The 9,480-nt window shown below is 34.6% G+C and overlaps 1 pseudogene; it reads left to right on the top strand.

Moving 5' to 3' along the window:
• The first annotated feature begins 549 nt into the window (after window positions 1–549).
• LOC122136386 lies at window positions 550–8,985 on the top strand (annotated as a pseudogene).
• Window positions 8,986–9,480: the final 495 nt, after the last annotated feature.

Consider the following 9,480-nt stretch of genomic DNA (forward strand, 5'->3'; position numbering starts at 1 on the left):
ACACTTAAGGGAGAAAAGAACCAGCGCAGCCGGTTTTTTATGGACTGTCATCACAATTTATGAAACTGTAAATTATGAGCAGTGTGTGAAACATGAGGCAAGATAACCCAGGAATTAGAATGACCCAGGGTAATATATTTCAAGTGTGAAAGCCCTTTTCCTTTTTCTCGGCTTGGTTGACTCAAAAATATGTTCAGGAGAATTATTGATCTCTCTTTTAAAGATGAGACGTCATGTAGTTACTGCAGCATTTTCTTATTTTTTATACTTTACATCCACACCCACAAATAGTGGCAGACAAATGAAGTGAATGCTGCACAACCTGCTCAGAAAATGTTTTTATCTGCATATATATGATGTACGGCACGGGGGCGATTTTAAAAAATGTTGAATCTATCTGAGCTTTCGGGCAAGCACTTCAGCTGGAGATGAGCTCTCGGTTTTTACCAGTTTGAAAACTGCGAGACGACACTTCAGTTCCCCAAAAAAACCCTGTGTGTGTGTTCAGTGCCGAGTCAGTCCGTCCTGATTTCAGAGTGAGCTGGCACAATGTCTGACGGAGAGCTTGTTTTTTTTGTCTGGTGTGGTCCGAATAATCACCCGGCATGCCACAGAACGGCTAAATCACATGTGGACCCTCAGTCTGTGGAAAACTTCAGGAGGAAACTGAAATATTTCTTCATGAGTCCATGCCAGAAGTACAGAGCCAGAGGTCGTAAGCCATGGAAAATGATGCTGCAGATACTCAAGATTGCCATTATAACCTTCCAGGTATGTGATTTACTCCAGGAAATACCGCATTTTGTTAGGTTAATGCTGAAATCCATGTTATCCTGAATCCATTTTTTAGTAGTCTGTTAGATTTAGTCTTCCACATCAAGAGAATGTTTTACATTACACAGATTACTTTTAATTCAGTAAGCTTTCATTCAAATCCTTTCATTTTCAGAGTGCCCCCATTACAGTTAATATGTATAGTTTCCTCATGTTGTCTCACCATCCTCAGGTTTCAAATTGTTTCGTAAAACTGGAAATATGACTGTGACCATGTGTCCCTATTCTAAACAAGCTCAATTTCACACTTCATTTACTGTCAGTTTGTTTTAGGTCTAGATATGCAGTTCTGATGATATTGTTTATAAATTGATTATGATCTGCCTGAGTGTTGGTTTTGTTCCACAGTTAGTTTTCTTTCGGATTGAGCAATGAGATGATGGTCACCTTCAAAGAGGAAATATCGTCGCCTTTCAAACATTTTTTCCTGAAAAATTACCAGAACAGAAATAAAGATTATGCCTTGTACACAAAGCACGAGGTTCATGACCACAATCCTGTACATAATCAACAGGGTAAGTGCTTTGAAAAGAAGCATACTTTGGACCCAACCTTTTAAAAAAAAAAAAAAAAAAAACTCTAATTTGTTACAGAAAATGTTTTCCTCAAAATATATTTATGTTTGGTTCAAAACCTACATTTTGATTTAATATCAATTAAAAAAAAAAAAAAAAATTCCCAAAGACAAAAATGTACATTAATTTATTATAAAGACCTTAAACTTATATTATTTTTCTTTAGATACAAGCAATAGATATATATATTTATTGCAATATACAATATTTATTTATTTATTTCACCATAAACAAAAGCTAAATTACTTATAATATGGAAGTCAAATGTTTACTCAAGATAAACTAAAAACATTTTGTTACTCGATGTTTAATTTAGTTCACTTAAAGATGTGAACATTGTTTATGAAAGACCTCAATGTTCATTGTGATGTCTTTTAAAAATATAATCTTTTAAAAATCTATCATAAATAAATAAACCAACCAACCCACATTAATTTCTGCGGTCAGTAAAACTAGTAACACTCTGGTGTAACACTATTTAAACAAAATTGTTTCTTTTAATTTTTTTGCTTTTAGACACACTAAACAGAACTGAAAACCGTGATTTACCATCATTACCAATATAAAAATGCAATTTAAATAAATGACATTGTTTCAGTTTTTTCAGCTCATTTTTATAATGTACAGTGAGAACTGGAACATTAAAATAAGCAGAAAAACATAGGATCTAAACTTCCTCTCCTATGAATGCAAATGTGAGATTGGAACATGCTGAAATCATGTTTTTTTTTTTTTTTATTAAGATTTGCACAGTTTATGAAATACTGATCATGAAATGCATGTACATTTCCAAAACCAGCAGTATATATGCAGCTGGGTTTCATTTGAGTAAATATTACGTTTCACAGAGGTGGCGTGATTTTATCTCTTTTATTGTTTGCATCTGATTTATTGTCTGATTGGTTTTTTTAGTATTCTACACCTACAAGACCTGACGGTTGATAATCATGCGTTTGAGAGGATTGATGACGTGTTCACTCCTCTGTCGGTCTGTCAAGAGTTATATCGTCACATGCTAACATCTTACCAGTCAATGAGACCTTTGATATTGATCCCACATGTAGAGACAGGTACATCATCATTTATCATAATAACACAGCTGTACAATCTAATGTAATTACGGTGGTACGGATGACAGAAGTAAACATCCACTGTCACGTTAAGCTGAAAAGACTACTGAGATAGAAGTTAAATGTGCTGTAATATTATATAATTTCTTTGGTCTCTGGATTTTACAGCTTATTGTTTGTTGTTATTCACTTAATTTGCAGAATGTCTTTATTTTTAACCCCTTTCACTCTTCAAGAAGGATGATTTGGAAAATGACATGAACCTCACTTTAGATTTTCAAAGGTGCGTATATTACATTTATATTTGAATCATTCAGCCGTTTAATTTGAATTCATTGAGTTTTGTGCTTATGTTTTCTGGACATTTTTGTGGTTCATTTCCAGGTTGTTAGCAGTAAACATCTATCTCAAAGTAAAGGCTATCAACCTTCAAACAGTGCATTATAAGGAGTTACCGGACTGCTATGACTTTGCCATTAATGTAAGTGTTAAATTTCACACATACTGTACGTGTCTTTAAGATAACATGTTGTCTTGTAAGTGTAACTTTGCATGCCAACTAGCAGTCATCTGCTTTATAACACTTATTTTGGCTGGTTCAGCAACACACATTCTACTGCCCTAACTTTTGCAAGTACATGTCAAACTTATTCTACTAAAAACCTAAACCTAACAGTCTACTAATATAGTCTAATGAGAGTTAGCTGACATGTAGCTGCAAATGTACTTATAGTTCGTATCTCCTAAAGTGTAGCTGTCCTTGAAACTCTTAATTCTCCGGTTTGCTTTCACATCCAAAAGACAGCTGCTTCTGCTTTAGGTTTCAAAAAGCACATTTCCACAAAGTCCTTTACTAGCCATAACCACACAGTTTCCAGGATTGGTTTAATAGAGGTTTGTCACATGAAGACTACACCTCCATTTTTGTTTTCATTTCTTTCATGTCAACATTTAGTTGATTTCATGCCGTTTCGTCATGGAGCTCTCGAGTTCATTATTTCTCAGTGTTAAGCAGAGGATGTCTGACTCAGAGCTGGAATAACTATTGGACAGGTTAAAGTTAATTTGATAAAGTGGTTAATCTGCTGCGTTCGATTACAGATCAAGTTTGACAACCATGCACACAGTGGAAAAATCAAGATAACGCTGAGAAGTGATGTTCAGATAAAAGTCTGCAAGGACTGGAATGTTTCTGGCTCAAGTAAGTTGTGATATAGGACCAAAAATAGAACACACACACACACACACACACACACACACACACACACACACACACACACACACACACACACACACACACACACACAAAAGAACACAAAATCCCCTCTATACAAAATCAGCAGTCATCATACCCTTACGAAAAATATGTTTATTCAAGTGTGCTATTGGTATACTTCGTTTAAACTAAAAAAGGGAAAGTATGCTTTTAGTTTACTTTTATGTAATGCTCAGAAATTGTTTTTTTTTGCTTTTAACTTTATTTTCGTTTTCTAAATATAATATATATGTGACTTAAAATTAATTTAAGTAGTACACTTGACTTGTACTTACAAAAATTATTAATATATTTGAGCTATACTTGTGCTCCTAGAATCCGGTGTGTTTTCATTGTTATATACAGTAGAGGGCGCTAGTACACATCTTCTGTACAGAATTTCCAAAACACCACAAGTGAAGAAGAAAAAAGAAACAACAGATACTAAACACATGTAATCTAACACGATCATCTGACATGAAACAGCATCAAAACTGTAACGTTATGGAATAAAATGTCGACTGATGAAGAGATAATAATCATGTCCAGCTTACAGTCACGCTTTGGGGTGTTGATCGACCTCCTTTTTCAGCTTTTGTTCAAATGTGTATTTCTTTATTTTTTATGAAACTTGCCCACATTAAAGTGTTTAGAAAAAAGAATGCATGAAGCTAGAATAAAATGTTTTTGTTTACAAGGCAGATACTCTGTTCTTTCTTGGATGTTTTGTATGTTCAGATAGTCATATAACAAAAATATATACAAATTAAAACCTAAATAGGTACATGGTAGCATACTTAAAAGTATGATCAAACAGTTCACGTAAAGAAAACTTTGAGTATACTTGCAGTATAAAACTATTAAACTAGTAGTTTACTTGAGACTATACTTCAAAGTGCACACAAAGTTTTTAATTAGTAACTCTCAGTATACCTATAAGTTCACTTTTAGTATAATTGCAGTACAAACTACAAACACAGAGATAAAACTAGTTGTGTACTTAAAGTTTGCTACTTGTGTTATACTTAAAAGTATACTTTTTATATACTAGAATGTGGGCCAATTTAGTCCCAAGGAGTACTGAAACAGTATACTTACAAGTATACTACTAGAACACTGATATTTATATACTTGATAAATTAAGTATTCTTAAAAATATACTTGAACTTTACTTAAGTATACTTAATAAAATAAACTTGAAGTATACTACTTTTTGGTAACGGTAGTCATGACATTAACTAAATTAGAGCATATTTGTAAACTTCGGGCAGGCTTAAAAATGTATGAATGATTAGATACTAAATATCAAACAAGTGACCAATCTGCAAACAATGTACTTGTATTATCTTTAAGTGTCCACATTCTTTCTATGGCCTCTGTAGCTTCATTCCATACTGATTTTCAATACGCCCCCCACTCAACATGGTCATGTGATCAGTTTTCCACTGCTGACTCTAAACAAATACAAATGAGGATGATGAAATATATTTTAGTCACTGATTTACTTATGTTGTCCATGTAGCAACTAACTAATAGTATGTGAGAAAACGTCTGAAAGTCTGTTTTGCTGTGTTTGTTTCCAGCAGACCTTCACTATCAGCTCATCGTTCTGTTCGACTGCGTGGTGATCTGCTCCTGTTTGCTCTCGCTCATCCTCTGCACACGCTCAGTCTACAAAGGCGTGCTCTTGCAGTTTTGTAAGTATGATATGACTGTCCCTTTTTTCTTACTGAGTTGTTTATAGGTTTTTTTTTTTTTTTTTAATTTGCTTTATGTAATTAAAATGGTATTGATTCCATAATGCCAATTAGAAAGTAAAGAATATTTTTATCTGAAACCGTGTGCACTGGTGATTCATGAACTGCTAGTCAATGACTACCGACACTTTAAGAGTCAAAAAAGCACATGCAGAAAACACAAGAATTAATCCCTGTGGCTTTTGACAATATATTGAGGTCTTATGAAGTGAAACGATTGGTCTGCGCAAGAAACTGAACACTAAATTAACAGCAAATTTTCATTTTTTGGTGAACTATACCTTTGAGGCTCTACAATTACAAGGCCAAAAAACACTGCTACATTCTATTCTATTCTGATTTATTGATTTATTTATTGTATATTGCTGCTGCCACACAGATCTAAAATAAACATGCAGTTTAATTTCCCAGCTATTTACCTTCACAGACATAACCAACTGTTTTTGTAACTCGTCTGATTTTAACGTAAACTTGTGTGTGAATGAAAAACTTCGTTTAGTTCTCACATGCTGTGACAGCCGCATTCTGTACGTGTGTGCTCAGAAAACCGTATATATCAGAAGTTTAAACTACTATGGTTTAAAACGCATGATTTCCGTGCAATAAAAAAGACAATCAGAAGCAAAACAGATGTTTTTAGCAGGTCTGAGCTGTAATGGTGCAGCTCTGTTCTGAAAAAGGGGCGGGGAGCAGCAGCTCATTTGCATTTAAAGAGACAGGCCCAAAAAACAGTGTGTTTCTGCTTAACACTCAAAATAGGCATTTTCAAAATTATATAATGAATGATCTGTGGGTTTTTTTTTAGCTGAAACTTTACAGACACATTCTGGGGACACCTGGGATTTATTACATATTATAAAAAGGGGCGATAATAATATGTCTCCTTTAAAAAACAATAAATACCTATGTCATATGCGTGTGCTTTCTCGTCAGGAGTACATAACATTCGCATCCATTTACCACAATAAAAGAGTTTGCTGGTCTGAGAGAATGGAGTTCATCAACGGCTGGTACATTCTCATCATCATCAGTGACACGCTGACTATCGCAGGATCAGTTCTCAAAATATGCATACAGAGCAAGGTGAGCAAGAGATGCGCAACAGAGGCTTTAAAGGAATAAGTCACGGGTCGTGTCTGTTCTGTCATCATATGAGCTGACAGGCGCAATAGTGTAGATGTATAGACTAATGCTCAGCAATTGTCTTGTTTTCAGGAACTAACCAAATTATGATGTGTGCAGTATTTTTACTGGGCACAGCAACAATGCTTGTGTGGACTGGAGTAATGCGTTACTTCAGTTTCTTTCAGAAATATTATGTAAGTCGCTCATTTATTCATTTTGTGTGTGTGTGTGTGGTGTGTTTAAATATTAAGCAACATTAAAAAATAAATAACTAAATTAAAAAATAAATAAATAAAGTGGCATTGGCAAAACAAAGCATGCTAGACCTTTCAGTGGATTTAGTGATCTATGTTAGACAGTGATGAGTCTGTATTTCTTGTGTCTCCATCAGATCCTCATCCTCACCCTGCAGGCTGCACTTCCTAACGTCATCCGATTCTCCTTCTGCGCTGTTATGATCTTTCTTAGCTACTGCTTCTGTGGATGGATCGTTTTGGGGCCACACCATGAAAACGTGAGCAGTATTAAAAAAATATATTCATAGCTATAATATACCAAAGCCAACATGAACTGTGAAAAGTTTTACCTTTATTGCTTTAGACATTGTGTAAAACCTTTCACATGCTTATACTCCTTACGTTATTATATATTATTATATATAATCACAGTATATGTATAGTGTTGTCATTATTCTATACAGTGGACATCTTTTATTATTTTTTTATTTTTTTGTTCTTTTATTATTAGTATGGCTTTATACTATGAGGAATTAATTTAATGTGCTATAGGACCATTTCTCCAAAGGCAAAAGGGTGATGAAATTAGGATGTTTTTAAACCCTGAATTAAATATTCATGGCTCTGTACAATCACAGAGGCTTCCACAAACTATATTACATTATTACATGCTACATTTTTGTTTTTTCACAAATAAAAATCAATTCTAAACCCTGTGAGATAAGCCATTATTATTATCTATACATTAATATTGTATAGATAAAGTGTAAAAATATTAAATGGCTATGCATGCATTGTTACAAATAAATGTTTAAAAGTACGTGAAATATTCAGTGTAGTTTATAAAAGCTACATGCATAAAAAAAATTCTAGATGGAGTATGAGTATTTAATATCAGCTACCCATTTAAGTGGCTTTAAACCTAATAAATTAAGCATTTAAATAAATAGCATCCCTGCCTTATGAAGAAAATGATGATAATGCTTATTTCTCCACAGTTTCGGTCATTTAATACGGTGGCTAACTGCCTTTTTTCCATGATTAATGGAGATGAAATCTACTCAACCTTCACCAAAATCCGAGACAAGAATGATCTGGTGTGGATGTTCAGCAGGATGTATATCTACACCTTCGTCCCGCTCTTTACATTCATGATTCTGAGCCTCTTCATTGCCCTTTTCACAGACACCTATGAAACCATCAAGGTGAGTCGATTCAGTTCTGCTGCAACAACAGCAGCTGTGGTGCAAGAAATAGCAAGCAGATGTTTCGATTTCCTGTGCAAGCTTGCCATCACAATGCTTTGATAACTAAGTGCATGCTTTTGGTTTGGTGGTGAGCTCACAACACTGATACGTGATGACTAGGAATGATCGATTATGTGCTGAAGTTTAATACTTTGTGTTAGTAGTGAGTAATAGTGATGGGCAGCAGAACGCAGCTGTCAATCCCAAACACTGACTATGTGAAGTAACTGTGAGGCTGACAGTCTTAGCAAGCACGTGACTCTGCTCTCTCTTTACCTGCAGCGCTATCAGAAGCATGGAGCACCCTTATCAGAGCTGCAGGCTTTCATAGCTGAATGCAAAGACCCACCGAACTCGGGGAAGTACATGGTGGATGAGGAATCCTCCACCTTTTGGTGCCTTTGTGCTCCTTGTGTGAATTGCACCTGAAACAGATGAGAAAACCGCATTGCTCAGCATCTCATGCATTGCTGCAAACCAGTGGCTCTCGACTGGTGGGCCGGGACCAGAAATGGTTTGCAGGGCTTTTCTTACAGGATCATGGACAGCACAAAAACATTATTAATACCAATAATAAAACATGCATATTTTGAAACGGAGGAGAAAAATGTTGCCACATGCTGCCTGCACACATTACATGTAGCTAATGATCTGAAAAGGAAAGAATGATTCTGGGAGGAGTCAAATACAGCTCATAAAGCCTGATGGAGCATCCAACTTACTTATGCATTATTATTTAATCATTTATTATATATGGTTCCCTAGGCAAGATCATTGCACAATTAAAAAAAGTGTAAAAATTGTGGTTTGACTTTTTATTGAGAATTAGGAGGCCTGTGACTGAATGCATTTTCTTCTGTCGAAAACTCAGAAAGCAATTCAGTTTTGTTAACAAACTGACAAAACAAAAATGCTCAAGTTTCTCTGTCAGCTCAGACTTTGTTCTCACGTTCCTGATTAACTATCAAGCGCGTGCGTGCATGACAATATGACGTCAGCAGCAGATAACCAGTCACTTGCTGTGACTTGGTCAAACATATGTTATAGGCCATGGTGAAACCGTATTAAGAACATAACATTAAATATTTAGGAGCAAAGGGATTCATAAATAGTTATAAAAATGTGCATACAATTTTTATGGAGAGAGAGATTATTTTGTGTTTATTTATTTATTTAGTTAAGTATTTTTTTTGTGCTGTCTAACAATTAAGCACGATCAATCGCATTCAAAATAAAAGTTTTTGTACATAAAGTACATAATATATGTGTGTAGGCCTACTGTGTATATTTATTATGTATATATAGGCCCTAAATACACACATACAGTATATATTTTGAAAATATTTACATCTATATATATTAAAATAATTTTTATTATATA

This window comes from Cyprinus carpio, chromosome B2 (genome assembly GCF_018340385.1).
Source record: "Cyprinus carpio isolate SPL01 chromosome B2, ASM1834038v1, whole genome shotgun sequence".
NCBI classification, from domain to species: domain Eukaryota; kingdom Metazoa; phylum Chordata; class Actinopteri; order Cypriniformes; family Cyprinidae; genus Cyprinus; species Cyprinus carpio.